The 19,404-nt window shown below is 39.8% G+C and overlaps 1 protein-coding gene and 1 long non-coding RNA gene across 20 annotated transcripts in view; both read left to right on the forward strand.

Annotated features, from left to right (window-relative positions):
- Positions 1 to 11,026, forward strand: part of LOC125619580 — a 38,698-nt gene extending 27,672 nt beyond the window's left edge. The window contains exon 3 of the long non-coding RNA XR_007351118.1: positions 1 to 11,026. This exon is cut by the window's left edge and continues 17,944 nt beyond it. This is a non-coding gene — a long non-coding RNA (uncharacterized LOC125619580).
- Positions 1 to 19,404, forward strand: part of Celf2 (CUGBP Elav-like family member 2) — a 788,139-nt gene that overhangs the window by 533,945 nt on the left and 234,790 nt on the right. The gene's annotated exons all lie outside the window — the stretch shown is intronic.

A 19,404-nucleotide genomic window follows, 5' to 3' on the forward strand; every position in this document is an offset into this window, starting at 1 on the left:
AAATTTTTATCAATTTCTAATAACCCTGTTTCCATTTTTCCTTCACTCTTAAATTATTTATTTTATTTACCTTTTTTTTGCAGTGGGAAAGAAAGGGTCCATTGGTCCCACGTGATAAATGATGATGACTTCCTTCTGGTGTATGGAGGTTTCTGTAGGCAGAATGTGAGAGAAGGTAGAGATAGAAGGAACAGCACATACAAAGGCCCTAAGAGAGAGAAGGACTCCCCTGAATTCATTGAAAGTTCTTGGGGCTGGAATGCAGAGGCTGGAGCAGGAAGTGGGCCTGCTTAATGGGGCGTGGTATGCAGGAGGACCCTAAGGTCAGGGCAGGCCAACAGAGTTTTAAGCAGAGCACAGGCATGATCATGTGTGAATTTCAGGAAAAAAAAAAGGATGACTTGATTTCAGGTAATATTTGAAGTAACTAAGATGACACATAAGATCAGCACTTGTGCATACAAGAGTGGACCTCAGGAGAACATTCTGGGCTCAAGTCTGATCGTTCACATTTAGTTCAGTTGAAGATCTTGAGTAATTAAGACCACCATGACATGTGGGCAGAGGATAAAGTGAGAGAGGATCCAGGACCCAGTTTCTGGGACCACCAATATCTTGGGTCTCAAAGAAGAAAAATTGGTAAAGAAGGAAGAGAAAGGAGGACCAGTGGCATAGAAGAAAACCTAGAGGGTCCTGCAGAAGGGAAGAGAGAAGAGGAAAACATTGTAGAAAAGGTCCAAAGTGTAGTTGCTCATGGTAGGTCAAGAGGAAAGCTTTAAAAATTATTGAGTTTAGAAATGTGGAGATATTTGGCAGTTGAGGTAGGAGATAATTCAATAGTGATGAGTATAGGCTGGATTGGAACTAGTTAACTCTGAAATGGGAGGTAGGGTAATCAAAATGATATAGATAACTATTTTTTAATAATTTGTTTAAAGGAGATAGAAAAGACATGGTAAACTGTTCATGGTAGCAAATGCCAATAATCCCAGCTCCTGGGGAGGCTGAGGCAGGAGGATCACAGTTCAATCCAGCCTCAGCAACTTGGCTAGACTTTGATTCCAGTTTTTTAGAAAAGGATGGTGAATATGGCTCAGCAGTACAGGGCTTGCCTAGGATGCATGGGTTCAATCCACAGCACCACAAATACATGCACACATGATGATGATATCAAATGACCTGGTAATGTAACAGCCTGTTCACTTAAATCTTGATAGGTCTTCCACAATATACTTGGATGGTATAGGTACATCACCCCACGTTGCCTCTTGATGCAATAAAGAGATATAAATGAGTGAGGTGGCTGGCCTAACAGGGTGTACTGTTTTATAGTAAACTTTCTTTGTTAAGTAGAAGATGTGTACTTGGATGAATAGTAAATACATAAATCAGTCACATTTCTTAGTAAGTATTATATATGAGCCTAATTTTACATGTTTTCATAAACAGGCATCCGCACACAGGAGTAATGCATGGTTTTGTCATGTTGCTGTGCCAAGATGTTACTAGGCAGCAGGAATTGCTCACTTTGTAATCTTATTTGGGGTTATGGGACCACCATGACATGTGGTCTGTCATTGGCCAGAACATCATTATGCAGCAATTGACTGCATATTTATATAACCAGGCGGTACAGAATGAATTCAGGATCAGTTCCCCTGCTTCCGCATTGTCATTGCCTCATGTAACACTGCTCTAAATTGGAATTAGTCCTTCTGAAAAACTAAAACAATAAAATGTGTTCCCAGAGGCTTTTGGAAACCTGTCAAAGTTCAAGATCTTGTTGCTGGTCCCTCGGCACCCTGGTTCCTGTTATCTCAGTGTTTTACCAGGGACCCTAATGCAGGAAGAAAAAGCTGATATGAAATCTTTTCCTGTCTGTCTAACCAGTTAAGTCCTGGGTAAATGGGGTCATGTTGGTAAAGTGTTTGGACATATACAGAAGGAAAACCTTGAATGAGCAGGAGTCACGACCAGCATCATTATAATGCTAAGTCGATCCTGCATTGAAATAGTCGTGTGGATTTGTGATGACAGCCGTGGACTCGGAGATTGCCTTGCATGTTATATTGTTATGATTTCAAAGTAGGGTCAGGCTGACCAGGAGTGGGTGTTCCTGACTTGCACATTTCCAAGCTAAACAGAAGCAAGTCCACGGAGAGGAAGCTGTGCCATGGTCCTTATCAGTTTCTCTTCAGGATCAAAGTCCCTGTCCATTTGTGTTTCCAGCCAGTCTGAAAGCTATGTACTTGTCTCTCCTAAGGTTTTGTTCCTCTCAGCGTCTCTCTCATAGTAACTTGCATAACTTCTTTTAAGTACATGTGACAGTCATTTATTTGCCTAGAGGGAAAGATTTTGATGTCACCTATTATAATCAAGTCTTGATGCTTAATTTTTGTAACCACATCATCATGAGTCCTTGGAAGGAGGTAGGTATTTTTCTGTGAGTTGCCCACACCATGGCCACAGGTAAGTGCCCAGTGGCTGTGCCTGCCTGTTGAGGCTGGAGTGCAGTGACTGGCGTCTGAAAAGCTACAGCACCACACCCTGCTTGCTCTTAGCCTCACGCCTGAGCACACAGGTACCCGGATGATACTTCAGACTCTGCACTCTGGGACAGACCAGTTCTTGTTCCTTCTGAACGATGTAAAGAGGAACCCCTGCCACACGGGTACAGGAGTGGACTCCCACCCCTTCAGAGTTTGCAGGTGACTTGGTGATTTGATAATATCCATTTGGGTGATGATCTTTTAGATGAATCCCCCGTTTATAAATCAAAATTACATTAACTGGAGGTGGGAAGTAAATGTCCCTGAAATAATAAAACTCACTTTAAAATCTGGAAAAAAACAAATAATTTTATGTGATCATATCAAAATATTAGTGCTGTGCTTATATTCAACTTGTGTGTAATTGTATCATACATGTAAATTATACTCATGTTTTCTACAAGGTAGACCATAAATATGTTATATATTTTAAAAATTACACAGTTGTATGTCTAATATCATTACAATTATGTGGAAATGATAATATCAAATCATAATAGTAATACTCGAATTATAAGCCATTTTTAAATTTGAAGTTGGACCATGGTGTACAGCCCACCAGCCGTGACACTCAAACTGTCCTTTAAGCTTTGGCAAAAAATGGTCTCAAATCACAGTAGTTCTTCTAGGAAGTTGTTACACTTTGTTTTGGTAGAGTTGAACACCCTCTACCCTGTGCCCTCAACCCGGCTCCCCTTGATAACTTGTTCTGGAAGCTGATACATTCATTTTAAATGGAGGCATGACAGCAGCAAGGACCAAATGGAGCAGTCCCTTGATCTTCAGGGCCCCAGTGGCTTTACAGCTGTTGGTGTAAATACAAGTTTAATGAGTAACTAACTTGTTACAGTTTCAAAAATAGGCCTTCTCTATTCCAGCCATCCCGCCTTAAGGCTGGGCTGCTGGTTTCTATGGAAGGGTTTTTTATGTTGAACTCAGCTGGTATTCAGTGCTAAAGGTTATCACCCCATCTAAAAGGCCTGGAGCCTCTAATGGACATTAACCAGATCTTACTGGATGCCGAGAGGTAGGGAGGTAGGAACTGGATGGTGGTGCTGGAACCCACAAGTTCTGCATCTTACATAGTGCTGTGAAGCAAGGTGAGGATTTAAGTCAGAATTTCTTTATATTCGTTATTTGGATTATTTTGAAACAATAAGGCCAATATTTTTACAGTGTGATCCATTGTAAAATTAAATGAGAGAATATTTTGCAGCAGACACAGAACTTGGAAGCTTGGGTTTGAAAAACTGTTCTAGAGAAGTGATTTTTGGTCTTGGCGTGGCAGGCCCCAGAGGGGCCGCAGTTGCTGTCAGAATCTTTCAATCCTGCAAGTGTCCAGCTCTGTCCAGAGGCTGGGCATTCATGAGTACATGTGGACATTGTAACATTTGTCCAGTCTATTTTGTTACTGTTTTGTTCAGTAAAATATCAAATAAATTTGTAACAATACTGAATTCAAAGAACTGAAATGTTCTTAGTCATCTGATACCAAAATTCCAACTATTATCTCAAAGTGGGCTTAAATTTTTAAATATATTTTAAAAGGGCAGGGATTATTCTTCCAGGGAATTAAAAGAAATATATATTGAAAAGTACTTGGCAACTTTGGCTGCTCGCCTAGCTCTCCATTCTTGGAAAGTATGCTAGTTTATTCTAAAGTAAAATTTCCTCATTAAAATGAATTCCTCCCTTCTCTGAAATCTTTGTACCCCCTTAGAAGCCAAAAGGAGTGAGAGGAAAGAATTTCTAGCCCATGCCTGATTCTGTTCTTTGGTTTCCCCAATTAATATTCAGTGTGAAATAAATTACCCGCTATTCTTTGAAACATGCTAAAAGATGCTCTTCAATCCCTATGGTCACTGTGTGGACTGGTGTTCTTGGCAGCGCTAGTGTGAGCAGAGACAAAGCATGTGGCACAAAGATACATCAAATGCGGTCGAGAGAGCAGTGGCGTTCTGAATGCCACAGAAGGTATAAATCATGTCTATACAAATCTGAATGATCAAGTGGTCACCATTCTAATTGAACCTCTGCCTGGAAAGCCACTCATTTCCTCAGTAAAGAGTCACCAGTTTTGCCTAGCCCTAGAAACTGGGTTTTTCTCATACTCAGCTACCTAAAACAAATGAATTTGTTCTTTAAGTGACAAATTAGGCATTCATATTGTTCAATATTGGCCTTATTGTTTCAAAATAATCCAAATAAGTTTGTCACCTGTTCAAATTTGGGGATGCATTTTCTCATATAACCAGTTTTGCATGTAGGGTACTAGTCGGGCTACCAAAAAACAAACAAACAAACAAACAAAAAAAACCTTCTTTGATTCAGAATGGAGCTGTGAAAGAGGTTCTTGCCAGTATTCTTTTTTTTTTTTTTGTTGTTGTTGTTTGTTTTGTTTTAATTGTTACAATGGGAAAATGTTGCTCTGTCCTAATCTCCTTGAACTTAAAATGAATGATCTTGCCTCTTGCCAAGTGGGCCTTGAAGGCTGCTGCTTCCCTTGCTGTTTGGTAAACACGTGTTCCTCTGTGTGGCCCCTTCATTTGTACAGGGTGTTCAGAAGGCATGCTTGTTATTCCATTTTCTAAGTAGTGAAAAAAAGCACATTGTCTACTCCTGCCCATTCTTCCAGCCTTCCTCCTGGCTCAACCCCTCCCACACCCTTTTCCCTAATAGAAAATGAAGGTCCTTGGGAGAATTTTCAAATAAAAGGTTGCATTCTATTATCCAACACCTTGTTAAGAATTAAAGATTCACTAAGGGCGTGGAGCGTACATCTATGTGAGCTACAGTAAGGAAAGTTTTTGAGAGATGGTGATTTGACCCTCAGAACCAGTATATTGGCATGCAGGTTACTTCAAGACCTATGTAAGAAACTCAGAAGGCTGCTGTGTAGAGGAAGTGGATTAATGCTGTGAACATAAGTATCAGTTCACATGGCCAGGGTCTAAAGAGTGAAGCTACATTCTTTTTCCTTTGGTTGCATATGGTTTAGCATTCCCCAGATATTTGTCTTTGGAGGCGATAAAGTATTTATTGAAAAAGTAGCAAAAGAAGTGACATCATCAAGGATAAAATGGGGACGAGCAGCTAGAAGCACTTTTAGGAATCAAGAGTGATGTTCATAAAGGACCCAGGTAGGGAGACACTATAAGGTGATGGTCAAAAACTTTCTAGGCAAGATAAAAGGTACTAGCATTGGGGCAAAATCTCAATTAACAAAAATCTTTAACTTACTGCTAATTTTAATATCTCAGAATGAGAAAAAAACTTGTTTTTATTAAAACTTTTTTTTAAAAACGACTCATCAGCAGATTTAGTTTGGAAAAAAAAACGAAGAATGTGAGTTTTAAAATACTTTGGATGAAGAAGGGAAAGTCAGTGTCCTTTGTTTAAAAAAAGGGTGGGGGGTGGCAGTTAGAGTGTTGATAGACATGAAGAAGCAGTTAGGAATTTTTACAAAATGAAATATGTATTGCTCAATGGAGGAAGCTTGCTAACATGTTGACCTGGTAGACAGGATGCCAGGCTTTCAATAAAGCAGACTTTACACCTGATGAGGAAGAGTATTGGAGGGTAAGGAGAGGGCTGTGTGGGGCCTTTATCTTAGACTCCTAAGTAATGGGAGCAACAAGCAAAATGGGACACTTTCTGGTTGGAACAGTGACAAGGAAAGGCAGATGCTGTGGGGGTGCATTAGCATTGCAAGAACGTAGGCGTGATATATTACACAGCAAGAGCTGAATAAATGTGGCCTGAGGGCTTTAAAGGTGCACTGCTTGCTTTAATATCTGTGGACAAATCTGGATCCAGGGCTACCTGTCAATGCTCAGATGGTTTTTAGGTGAGAGCCTTATAAAAATGCTTTGTAACCGAGAATTAAGTTAAGGTACTGATTGATAACAAGGAGTGCGAGTTAGCTGTGTAACACAAGCAGTGAGCATTCCCCTATAAAGGAATGCTTGCTGTAGCTGAATTGGGTACCTGGCCTCTCTTTTGGTACACACTAAAAGGATGTGGATTCATTAAATAGATATTTATAGTAAAAGAAGCGCTGCTTGGATCTGTAGACTTGCCTCTGTGTTCAGCTTCTTAAGCCTGAGGAAAATGTAAATTACCTAGTTTGAGCTCCACAAATCAAGGCATTGGTAGTCAATAGTGGAATTTCAGGCCTTTAGGGACTGACTGTAGGAAAACTTGCCTTCCAGATCTTAACCTGGTTATTGATAGCATGTAGCTTTTACAAAAAGACGGGTTGTAGCTAACTAGAAAGACTGTGAAGGAAGTATTGGACTTGTAGCTATGATCTGGCTTTGAATTCTTTCCTGTCATTTACTGCTCAGTAACCTTAGGCATGTCACTTTATTTTTCTGGGCCTCAATTTCCTTACCTATAAAATGGCAATTTCCCTAGTCTTTTGCAGTTTTAAAAACTATTAACTCAGCAACAAGTTAACATCTCCTTGGTGATTATAGCTCATACCCTGCCTAGGGTTATCATTACAAATATCAGATTTTCAGTGTACAGAATGGTTATAGGAATGGGAGGATGAGACTGGGAGAGATGTGTGCTAACACCAGAACGCACCCCAACCAAAGGCTGCTCCCTTGTGCATTTTGTTTTGATGATTCAAATTTTGTAATGAGTACTGTTGCTAATATTTTCTTCTTTCTTAAAACCAAGTTCAGGTGATGTAAGAAACGCCGCTACACTAGAAAAAAATTCTTCAGTGATTCCACGTGGGTCAGTTCTGATTAGCCCACAGCTTTAGGCATGGTAAGGTTTTTTTATGCCTAGATACTGGGATACCATAAGTGTGAGCAAAAATCTCAAAAGTAATTGAATCAACTTGTTGGCATAGGGAGCTTTCATCTTCTAAACATGCAATCTTAACTATGCATTCTTCTGTCTTCTGGAACATGTTGCAAGTCCTCTGAGCCATATAAAAATACCTATTAGTTTTATCAGTAAAATTTAAAGTTGAAAGTGGAGAGTAATTAGATTCAAAGTTAGCTATTTATTGTTGAGTGTGTTCAACATTCCAGTGCTCTGTGAGATATATTGAAGTACACGGGTAAGCCTCTTGACAGATGAATTATGAACAGTTCATCCATAATCATAACCATATGATACACATAAACATAAAATTAATTTCACTTTTATGGACTCCAGTCCCACAGCTCTAGAAATTGTTATGCGAGTAAAAGAAAAATATGTCGAATGAAGATAGTCATCTGATTTTCAAACTGCTACGTCAGGATTTACACCTACACTAATACCTATGAAAGCATATTATGAGTTTTGCAATGAGAGCCCAAAGTAATCTTTCAGCAAAGCATACCAAAGGAAAAGGAAAATATAAGTGAGAATAGGGAAGTGTCCCGTGTGGACAGCCCAGAGCAGGCCGTTTCCTGCAGGGTTCAAGATCCTTCCTATACTTGGCATTTCATCCATTTAAGGTTTGATACTTTCCTGTAGAGGGCAGTCCCACAGTCTAGCAGATACAGACATGTTAGAGCCTTTTAAAGACACTCAGCCTAAATTTTTTCTCTTCATTTCCTCTTTCAGTTTCCTTTCAGTGATGCCCTTCCTTGAGTCACCCTCTGGGAAGGTGGAGGGTGGTGTATGCAAGGGGAAATGGATTTCAGCAACATTTCTCTTTCGGGTGCTACAAATTTCACCTTTGACAAACTTACGCTTTGCTCAGAGAAAATAATTACAAAGGGAATGAATTCATTGCTTTCCTGGGGTGTAATGAGCTCTTCCTATAATAAAGGTGCTCAAAGAAAATAGCACAGCCCCGAGTGTGGAAGGAGAGAGTCTCTAAATGTGTTCCCTGTCCTCACTTTACTTCTTGACCCATTTCTAGAATCACTGATTTCATAGATCTACAACATTCTTCACCTCCCAAATCCTCCCTTTTCCAAAATCTACGCATCCCTCCATCCCTTCAACAGTCTTCTTAGAAAGCCTGGGTAGAGATGGCATTGGAGTGTCACATAAATCCATTAAAATCTTGGTGGATGAATGAACACTGAGATCACGGAAGTGTGGGTGGTGCTGTCCTTTCAAAGGCTGCTCCCAGAAAACACACACATAGTACAGGGCAGCAGTTCTGTATTCTCTTACTTATTGTGGACTCTTGACCTATGTAAGGAAAGACCATGAACCCTCAGATGCTTAGCGGTTATCCAAGAGTGAGGTACTTTAGGTATGCCAATTTCTTTCAATTGGAAAATGATGCTACTCCCATCTTTAGTATAAAAGTGGTATAATTAAAGAATTAAGTAAATGCTTGGACCATGAGTGATTTGTTTTTACAATTGATGAGATCACTTGAACAGCTCACATTCTCCTTTCAACTCTTATTTGTGCTTCATGTGTACACTGGGGGTAGGCAGCATGTGTCCTGTGTGTACCGAGTGTGTAAAACTACCCTTCCTCCTCTATTTTACCTCTTCATCCTTTTTGAACTTTTAAGGGTAAATTTTTACATTTATTGGCCTAAAAGTAAAAACAAAAATGTCTTTTCCCCAGTACTGGGAATCGAACCCTGCTCTGCTCTATCCCTGAGCTATAGTCCCAATCCTTTTTATTTTGTATTCTGAGACAGGGTCTCACTAAATTGCTGAGGCTAGCCTTGAATTTGTAATCCTCCTGCCTCAGCATCCCAGATTGTTGGGATTATAGGTGTACACCACTGTACCCAGCTGAAAAACATTCTTTAATTTGTCTACAGTATCTGAGAAGAGGCATCTCAAAAATGTGTAAATTCATAAGACCCATGTAGAAAAAATTCCTATCACTTAAATTATTTCTTACTCTAGAATCATTTTATATTCCTTCTGTAGACCTTGGTGTTAGAAAACACCAAGTCTTTATGTTAAAGTACAACCATCAACTCAATAAAAATGTGGGGAAAATGCAGATGGCCCACTTTTACATCAGTGGAATTCAGCAGTTCAAAATAGATTGTCACTCAGACTTCCCTCCTGGGCTAGCTTTTGTTGACACCAGGCATATCCTTGTATATGATCAGAATCACCATAATTCAATACAAACAGCAACAGCATTTAGTAATTAAAACAAAACAAAATGTCACTTTGGAATTTGTTAGTTCCTAACCATTTGTTTTACTCTTAGCACCAAGAAAAGAAGAATCTGCCCGAACCATGATGGTTATAAACTACTGTGTTGCTCTCCAGTTTGTAAATGTCTTTTAGCCATGTTTACGAAAGTCAGAGAGGTAGAGTGCAATGAGCTTTGCCTTCACAGACTCTGGTTCAAATGCTCATTTTGCTACTGATGTCACCTTGAGCTTGTCTCGGTTTCTTCATCTAAAAATAAGAAATAACATAGGCTCATTGTGGAAATTAGGTGGGGTCATTTATGAAAGGTCCAAATAGGAATTCTATAAATTTAGTTCCCTTGGCTTTTTCTGTTTAAATAAATCTGATTTACAAGTCTTTTAACAACATTAGTAGATAATTTCTTAGTGCCCAATTCCTGTCCCTTCTTAGTTGCTCACTAAATGCTCATAGAGTGAGTGAGCAGATAGTTACCTATGTTTAATGGGATATGGCCATTATCATTTCCTCCATTAGATAAGAAACATAGACTTTACAGTTTATCCAGGGTTACTCAGAAAATGAAATCACTGGCTCCATGCACATCTAGAAATGTAAATTACTGACTTTGTAAATTTCAGGCAAAGCCAGTATTTGACGTGAAAGTTTCTCTATGTATTAACCACTATCTTCATCTCTGTCAAACATTGATTCGGTGAGAATATAATTTGTGCATGGTACTGACTCGGCTGTTGAAGGGCCTTTTCACTGTGTATTATGGAGAGTACCTCATCTAGGTGCTTAATTTAAAATTTATGTGAGTAGCTACTGTTCTAGAGGTGGAGGGAGATAGCGAACAGCCTTTGCTGGGACAGTCTTTAATTTGAACTGAAGTCCTAATATTCAGTTAATGAAAAGAAAATTGTATGAACTGAGAGCTGGGTCCATGTCTGTTGCCATTAGTAATCAGTTTAGCCGGCTGCCAGTTTCCAGGGACAGGCTAAAGCTATTGGGTGCAGCATGCCACTGCTTTCAGTTTCCGAGTTGGTTTGGTGAGACAAAATGGGTTTTCTATATAAAATATATTAACATGCTAATTAACATTAAATTAACATATTAAATATATTAATTATATTTTTCACAATATTTTTCCTTGAAAAGAATAGGTGTTTGTTGAGTTTCTAAACTGTTGCTTTAGCATCCACTTCATAGAAATCAAACCTTTAGAAAACAAAATTATTCTTTAAATTGAAATGTGCTTATTTCCGGAGAAGGGCAATACCTATCTTGTAATAAATTCTTTAATAAGGAGAAGAATTGGCCAATTTACCTTAAGAAAAAAAAAAAAAACAGATGAGAAGTTTCATTAAGCAAGACATGTTTTATGTCAGTCACACCAGCCAGAAAGTAAGATGCATTGAAGAAGCTAACTTTGAGAAAGTCATTTCCTATTTACTAGGTTGGCAATGAGACCAGCTTGGAGACAGGGAGTTCTGAAGGGGAGTGTCTGAATCTGTGCCATAATTGAAAACTTGGGCTCCACTGGCATCCACATTCACTATCTGGGTTTACATCTAAGTCGCATGCAGAGGGATGCCAGTTTGAATACAAGGAAAAGAGCCTCCATGTCTCTTTTAGAATTTGTCCCCAGGAAATATGGAAATTCTTCTTGAGGAACCTGCCTCACCGCCTTGGCACTGTGGGTTCCAGTTCCAGCCAAGCACCTGAACGTGTTGAGATTGGGGTGTGGACAATTCAGTAAACTGACATGTTGGAACCTCTGTTAAAATCCTTCTGGGGGATTCAGTTAGAAATGGATGAAAATATGGACAAGAAGATTTTGATCGATTTTTTTGTTGTTTCTTCTGATGTACTTGACACATTTTCTTGCCCACTCTGGTAAATAAGTATCTCTAGAGTGTTTCTAGTGTATCACCTCGGCGTCCTTAATGCTCTTTTTTCTGAAGAAGGAAAGGCTTTCAGGCACGTTAATCATTTATTCATGAACTTTCCCTGCACTCTAATTTCCATGATATTGGCATTTCTTCCATACATTTTGAACTTACCGAGAATAAAATAAGCTTTATTCTCTGGCTTTTGAACCTCCCTGGTCTAGTTTTCTATCCCTGGAGAGGATTTCAGATTTCTCTGTAATTTTGGCCAGTTGATGACAACATGGTCAATATTGCAGTGGACGGGACCAGGGCTGTATGGAGACCACCTTGCTTCTGGTTGGATCAGGATTCTTTGGAGGGGAAGATGAAGGAAGGTACCATACACTCTCCCTGCCCTCCTGTATCCCCACCTCTACCTGTGCTCTCAGAGTTCACAACTGTCATTGTGCCAGGAAAACAGGTTAAAAAAAAAAAAAACTATGTCCTGCTTCTAGCTCCTCCTAACCAAGGAAATCTCAGTTGTAGCTAATGGGTCAACTCTTTTTTCTTACAGTAATGATTGGGGTGAGCCCCATGACCTGGCCCAGGCAGTGGTATCCATCTTTAAGCCATAGTCCCTATAATTTCTCTATTTCCAGATCACTCAGAAAAAGTGTTGTGATGGGCCTGGGAGTATAGCTCAGTGGAAAAGAACTTGCCTAGCACGCGTGAGCCCCTGTCCCACAAAGGGTGGGGGGTGAACACTGATGACTGATGGGCGAAGCAGTGTGCTAGGTTTGCCTTCAGCCTACGCCTTGAAGGCAGAGGAAGGCAGAAGACATGGGCTCCAGATTTCATTTTGCTGTGAGGAACTGAGTATGTAAATCACCCCTCCCTGGCTCTCAATCCTCTCATCTGTTAAATGAAGGGATTGTTTAGATGAGCTTCTAGATCTCTTCCAGTTTAAAAAAAAAAAAAAATGCTGTGATTTTTTTTTTCTCATTTAAATCTCCAGAGCCAGTATTTTCCATTTCCAAATTCAAGCTAAATACCAAGTTCCCTCAACTCTTGGCATGAAGCACTTGGTGCTCTATGAATAGGTCAGTGGCTTATGGCTTGGTCATCTCATCCACAGGGGAATAAATTCTCTGATTTTAAGATGCTCATACGGGCTGGGATTGTGGCTCAGCGGTAGAGTGCTCGCCTAGCACGGACGGGACCCGGGTTCGATCCTCAGCACCACATAAAAAATAAAAGGCATTGTGTTGTGTCCATCTACACCTAAAATAAATATTAAGAAAAGAAAGATGGGCTAGGGATGTGGCTCAAGCGGTAGCGCGCCCGCCTGGCATGCGTGCAACCTGGGTTTGATCCTCAGCACCATATACAAAGATGTTGTGTCCACCAAAAACTAAAAAATAAACACTAAAATTCTCTCTCTCTCTCTCTCTCTCTCTCTTTAAAAAAAAAAAAAGATGCTCATAGATGGAGAAAGAGCCAAAACTCCAGGCGAATACGTCAGAGTCTTGCTGCTCTTGAGATAGCTCGGGTGGAACATCATCTTTGTATGTAATAACTAGCTGTTATGAAATAAGTAGTGTCTTGATATTGTTTAGAATGGAATTGGTTTTCATTTTTTATTAGTATCTCCAAGCTGAATAAATAGATACCAGATGAAGAATTCCACTTACACAAGAAACATATTTCCACACTCTCTTCATAGAGGAGTCAGCATGAGGATGGATCCTAACCCCAGGGCTGATCCCAGTACGCGCTGTTTCCTTTGGCTGTGATTTTTATTCTCTCCCGACTGGCAGTGAGGTCAGGGGTCATAATGACCCTCGGTTCATATCTCAGAATCTGTTGACAGCTGACACCTCTGCTGGGAAAGTAAAATGAACTGGCAAAAGGACCGTTATCATTTTGACAGATGCCCATTATTGGGGGCTATGCCAACTGGCAAATTCCTAATAATAGGAAACAAATAGGTATTTTGACTTCTTGACCCTGCTCTGTGACTGGCTTATAGGAAGGAACCCTTCAGAGTAAATGCACTTGAATTTAAACATCAGAGACTGGGACAAGCCGGTGGATACTGGCTGTCGGGGTAGTTTGGTGCCCGTGGTATGTATGGCTTCCTGTCACTGGACATGAGTGACAAGGCACCAAAATGCCAACCTGCAAATGACGGAATGCAAGTTGGATTTTGCATGAAAACTTTTACTAGGATGGTGTCCTAGCTTCTCTCTAAAACCTCAGCTCGGCCCTTTGCTTTTTACCCCTTTTCTTTCCATGTTCCAGATTCCCCTTTCTTTGCCAGGGGCTAGAAATGCAGCTGTCCTCTGGCCCCGGGAGCAGAGGTTAGTGGTTCAGGGCAGGGGTCTTCTGGAGTCCTGGTAGCTTGAGTTGGAAGCTTGTTTCCACCACTTACCTGGGGACACCTGTTTACCTCAGACTGTCCTCCTTGAGGAGAGGGGGAGGATGCCTCCTCATCTCGTGAGGAGACACTATTATGTCAAGAATACATGGAGAGGCTTGGAAACAGGCTGTCATGTGGTGACTGCACATTCACTTCATGCTTCCTGTTGCTCATCTCAACAACCAAAGTATGACTATCTTCGATATCATTTACCGTTCCCTGAAGCCAGGGGACTAGACCCCATGATGGGTGTTCAGAGTGGTCAGTGGTCTGAGGGAATCATTTTTTGGCCAAGAAAAAAATGCTGCCATTTAGATAATGTACTTCCCTCAGAAGATGAAGGAATCTCAAAGAATCTGCTTGTTTATTCTCAAGTTGGTTAAACTCAAAAGAGTAAAATTATCTAACTTCACAAGATACGTGAGCAACAACTTTGTTAACAGTGCATACCAGGTATGGTAGAAACAAACACGAATGAAGGCTTAGTTCTACTTGGGGTCTTGTTGGGTAGAGGACAGGGACACATGACAGACTCTAACACTCATTCTCTTACACATGTATTCTGTGTATATATGAGTGTGTATATATACACACACACTTATATATACCTATATATGTAAATATGTATCTGTATGTATGTACTAAGTACTAAGAATTGAACCCAGGGCTGCTTTACTTCTGCACCGTATCCCCTTTTTTAATTTTTATTTTGAGACACTGTCTCATGAGGTTGCTTATGGCCTCATTAAGCTGCTGAGGCTAACTTTGAACTTGTGATTCTCCTGCCTCATCCTCCCAAGTGGCTGGGATTACAGAAGTACACTACTGCACCCAGCTATATTTTTTAATAAACTTGGATTAGAAATGAACTCTATCCTTAGGTTCTTATGGAGTTGAACAAGAGAATGCACCTGCACAGAGTTGTGATGTGAGAAATGCTTCATTTGAAATAGGAAAAGCTCTGGGGCCCTGAGAAGGGGGAATTGAATGTCATCTGGAAAGACTAAGATGGCAACAGCATGGAGGCCGAGTTTGGTTAAAATGACTACTGTATTAATAGAATCAAGAGTAGGATCAGGAGAGAAAAATACACACTTGAATTTACAGGGATATAATTCACAAGCAGTCATTTCTGCTTTCAAATGAAAAATAAAAATTAACTTGCTTAAAAGCTAGTTAATTTGCTATTGGTATAGAAATCTCTGACTAGCTGATAATTAGTAATGATTCCCTGGGAAGGGGAACAAAAAATATATATATCCTTAATACTATTTTCTAAATTCTGATAATGGAATGTAGAAATCAAGGTCTATAGAATACATCCCTCTTTAATGAAAAGGTCATTATTCTATAATGCTAAGGTCATCAGTATATGTGCTTTTAAATAAACCCAATGATCCCCTTAATATCATTACGGAGATGCAAACTCAAGCACATTAAAAGAATCCTATTGGGATGTGTTGCTATTCCTGTATTTTTGCAAAGGTTTTGGCTTTTATTATAGTTAATAATACAGTGATCTTCTAAGTATTTAAATTTACCTTTATTGGGTTTTTCTTGCATTCCTATAAAATTTTGAGTGTGTTACATGGATTTTTTTATTTACTTACAGTGTTGTTCCTCCCCCAAAATTAATGGAAAAAAAACCAAGCATAATCTAAGTTTATGTGAAACCATCATTGACTACATTAAAGACATTAAAGATCATTTTCCAATTTATTATAGACAGGAAAACTGGACCCAAAGAAATAAAGAGCATTGACCAACACCAGATAATTTTTTAGTGAGTGATCTAGATCTGGAAGCTGAATCTTATCATTTGTGATTTGGTGATCACTATAATCCTGACCATTGAAAAAAAGAAGCTAAGACAGGAGGATTGCGAGTTCAAAGCCAGCCTCAACAGAAGCAAGGCACTAAGCAACTCAGTGAGATCCTATTTCTAAATAAAATACAAAAAAAAAATTTTTTTTTGAACTAGTGTCTTAGAACACCATGAATTAAGGGTCCAAGATGTTGTCAACTGACTTAGCTACTATTTTTATTTTCAAATACTAACACTAATGGTAATGAAGTTCTCAAACACTTTTGTATATATTAATTTGTTTAATCCATCCTAGCAATGTGTTATTGTACTGTTTTTTCCCCTAGTTCATATATGGTCATAGAGGTGCAGAGTTTACATAAATCACTGCAGTCTTGTATGGGGGGTGTTGCAGAATTAGGATTCAAAAGCTCATTTTAAAATATGTTACCTCTGCTTCCCCCAAATGGGATCAGGTCATTGGGAGCTTTCTGTCCTTACCTTTGCATCTCCTTGTGTCCAAATCAGATTTTGTAATTTCTTGTTAACTCCATGGTAGGTAAGATGGAAAGCCTGTATGGTGCACTGCTGAAGTTTCATTTGAATTCTGGCTCTCTACTCCGTTTCCAGAAATGCGTGGGGTACACACAACTGTCCTGAACTAATGTAGACATTCAGAACACAGGCACATCGGCACTGCCATCTGTGTCAATCTTGTAGTTATAGGGCAGTTCCACTGAAGAGGAACAGCACCTCCCTGGTTGAACAAGTGATTGAGACTCCCTTGGCATTTCCAGCAATAACAACGGTATTTCCCCCCTCTCCATTTAGGCTCTATTTTGACTTTGGGATAGAATTCTGAAGTGAATGGCGGCATCTGTATCTGCTCCCAGTGTCAGAGGGTGTGTGAGCTCTACATTTCCTGAAGGGATATGGGGATTAGGCTCCCACATCATTATGTAAAATAAAATAACATCATTGAGAGAGGTGGGACTGAACAGTCCAAAATATTTGATAACATTGAAAGAGCTTTTTTCCTCTTCGACAATTAATCCATGTCTCCATTTGCATTTGTAAAAAAAATTCCTGACAGCACCAACAACACAACAAGAGAAATGCACAGCCTGAGCAATAAATCTCTTGAGGCATTCAGCAAGTGCCACAGGGCTCATTAATCTTGATTATTTCCCGTAATAGATAACTTCACAAATCAGCTATTATTCCTAATCACGCACATAAAGATAACGGATGGGTAATAGCTTCCTGCATGGTTAGACCAAAATAAAATTTTGCTTAAAAATATGTTTTTACAAATTCAGGGAAAGGTGTTTTCTGCTCTCTTAAAGGGGCAGGAGGAGATGGGGACGCAACCACAGAAGGAGAAATTGATCCTCGAGGATTGGGTTTTAAGAAAGGACTCAGTGTGCTTCATTGGCCTGAGTGTCACTGTGAGGTGGGTTTGAGACAGAACTGTATAGTTCCAGTCTCTGGATAGTGTTTACAATATCCAAGAAAAATAGAAAATGCTGTGGTATCAGGGCTGATTTGCATCTGTAAAGATGGCATTTGGTGTTGAGTTACCCCCACCTTGCTCTTCAGATACCAAGTACCAAACAGAATGAAGGATCAGAAGTTTACCAGATAATGAGAGATGGGTTTCCTATATATTTGCATTGCATATAGATGATAAAATGGCCTCATTTTTGTTTACAATTGGTATACTTTGGTATACCTAAAAACTCTCATGGATCTTTTTCAAGTGTTAAAAACAAGTGTGTCTCATGAGTGCTCAACATAGTGCTAAAATTGCCAGGTGAAGGAAATTAGCAAGTGGCTCTCCTTCTCTATTAATGCCTTTCTGAAGACCTTATGATGGATGTGGGAAATGACTTTGTTATCATACAAACAAGAGCTGCACCTGTCAATCATCTTCCTCTCAAAGTGCCAACATAGGCCCAGAATGAGATGCTTCACATTTATGATGGAATTTAACTCCATATTATTCAATCAGCAGGAAGAATCGGCCCATCCCAGCAATACACCCACAGCCTCATAACTCCTACCTTTTAAACTGACCACACCTCTCCTTAGTGGCCAGCAAGTCTGCTATTTTACAGACCTCTTCTCCTGGTTACCTGCACTTAATATTTCTCTTTCTTTACCTTAAATAAGGTAGTTAGTTCTGCTGTCTTGGAACTTCCAAAGGAGAAACTAGAGATGGTCCACTTTCCATGGTCTTATGCATTCTTTGTATTTGTTAAATGTTAATGTGGAAGAATTTCTAGAACACATGATTAATTTTTGTTATCTGCAGATGATATCTCTGCAAGGCACTGTGTTAGGCATGAGGGTAGAAATGTCTGAGACGTGATCTGAGCCTTTAATGGACTTTGCAGTCCTTGAAGAGGCAAGATGTAAAACCAATTATGCATAAGAGATGAGAGGAGCAGCAGGCAGAAAGAGGATAGTAAAAGCGAGGACATTTTGGGGTGGTTAGAGCTGTGTGTTAACCATGGCTGTGAGAAGAAAAGACAGGAGGCAGACGCACAGCATGAGGGAAGGAGAAATAAGTCTGGGAAATGGTGGGTATCTCTGAAGGATAGTGACCTGCCCAGTTGGGTTGAGACATTGGCCATGTAAAGTGAAGACAAGGCAGAAAATGTCAATTTAGACCCAAGTATGGAACTCTGTGCATGCTGCACTAAAGAGTTTGGACTTTTCTCCATAGACATCGGAGATCTATTCCGGGTTTGTAGCAGGGAAATGATATGGTTTGACTTGTGGTTTAGAAAGATTAATTCAGCAATGTATGGAATAGATTAGAGGAAGAGCCTAGAAGCCGAGCCAGTGTGCAGACTCCTGCTCAGCTTGACTATTGAAAGGACGCTCTTTCTCGGCTGTGGAAATGGATATGAGAAACTGAATGTCTTGGGAGGAAAGGGAGCCAGGAGGAGTTGGTGGTTTTGTTGGAAATAGCAGTTATCTGTCACCACATAACAGATCACCCCAAACTTGGTAGCATAAAAGAACCACCGCTTCGTCATGTCACCCTGTGGGTCTGGAATTTGGATGGAGCACAGGAGTGACGGCTTGTTTCTGCTCCACAACGTCTGGTGCCCTCAGCTGGAAAGATTCAGATGGCTGCTGATGACTCAGCTGGCTGAGGGCTGGAGTCATCTGGAGGCTTCTCCACTCACGTGTCTGACATGAAGGATGAGATTACTAGAAAGCTGGGCTCTGCTGGTGACCAAAGCGCATATGTGCCTCTTCACATGCTTGGGCCTCTTACAGTGTGGTGGCTGAGCTTTGAGAGACAAACTTATGTGGAGGAAGTGTTCCAAAAGAACAGTGAGAGCTCCATGGTCTTTTCTAGCCTAGACCCAAAAGTCAAACAGCGCCGCGTTTTTTCTTGCCACATTCTGTTGAAAAAGAGTCCTAAAGGCCATCTCAGATTTGAGGGGAGACAACTGGACTCCCACTCTTGGTGGGGGACTGGCAAGGTCACACTGAAAAATAGCATTGGGTGGGGATTATTTTATATATATATAAATACATATATAATGTATATCTTATATATAATATATATGTATTGTATATGTAAATATATAATATATAATATATAAAAATATTTATATAATATATATTATATATGTATTATATATAAATATATAAAGCCCAATATGTATAT

This window comes from Marmota marmota, unplaced genomic scaffold, assembly GCF_001458135.2.
Source record: "Marmota marmota marmota unplaced genomic scaffold, marMar, whole genome shotgun sequence".
Taxonomy (NCBI): Eukaryota; Metazoa; Chordata; class Mammalia; order Rodentia; family Sciuridae; genus Marmota; species Marmota marmota.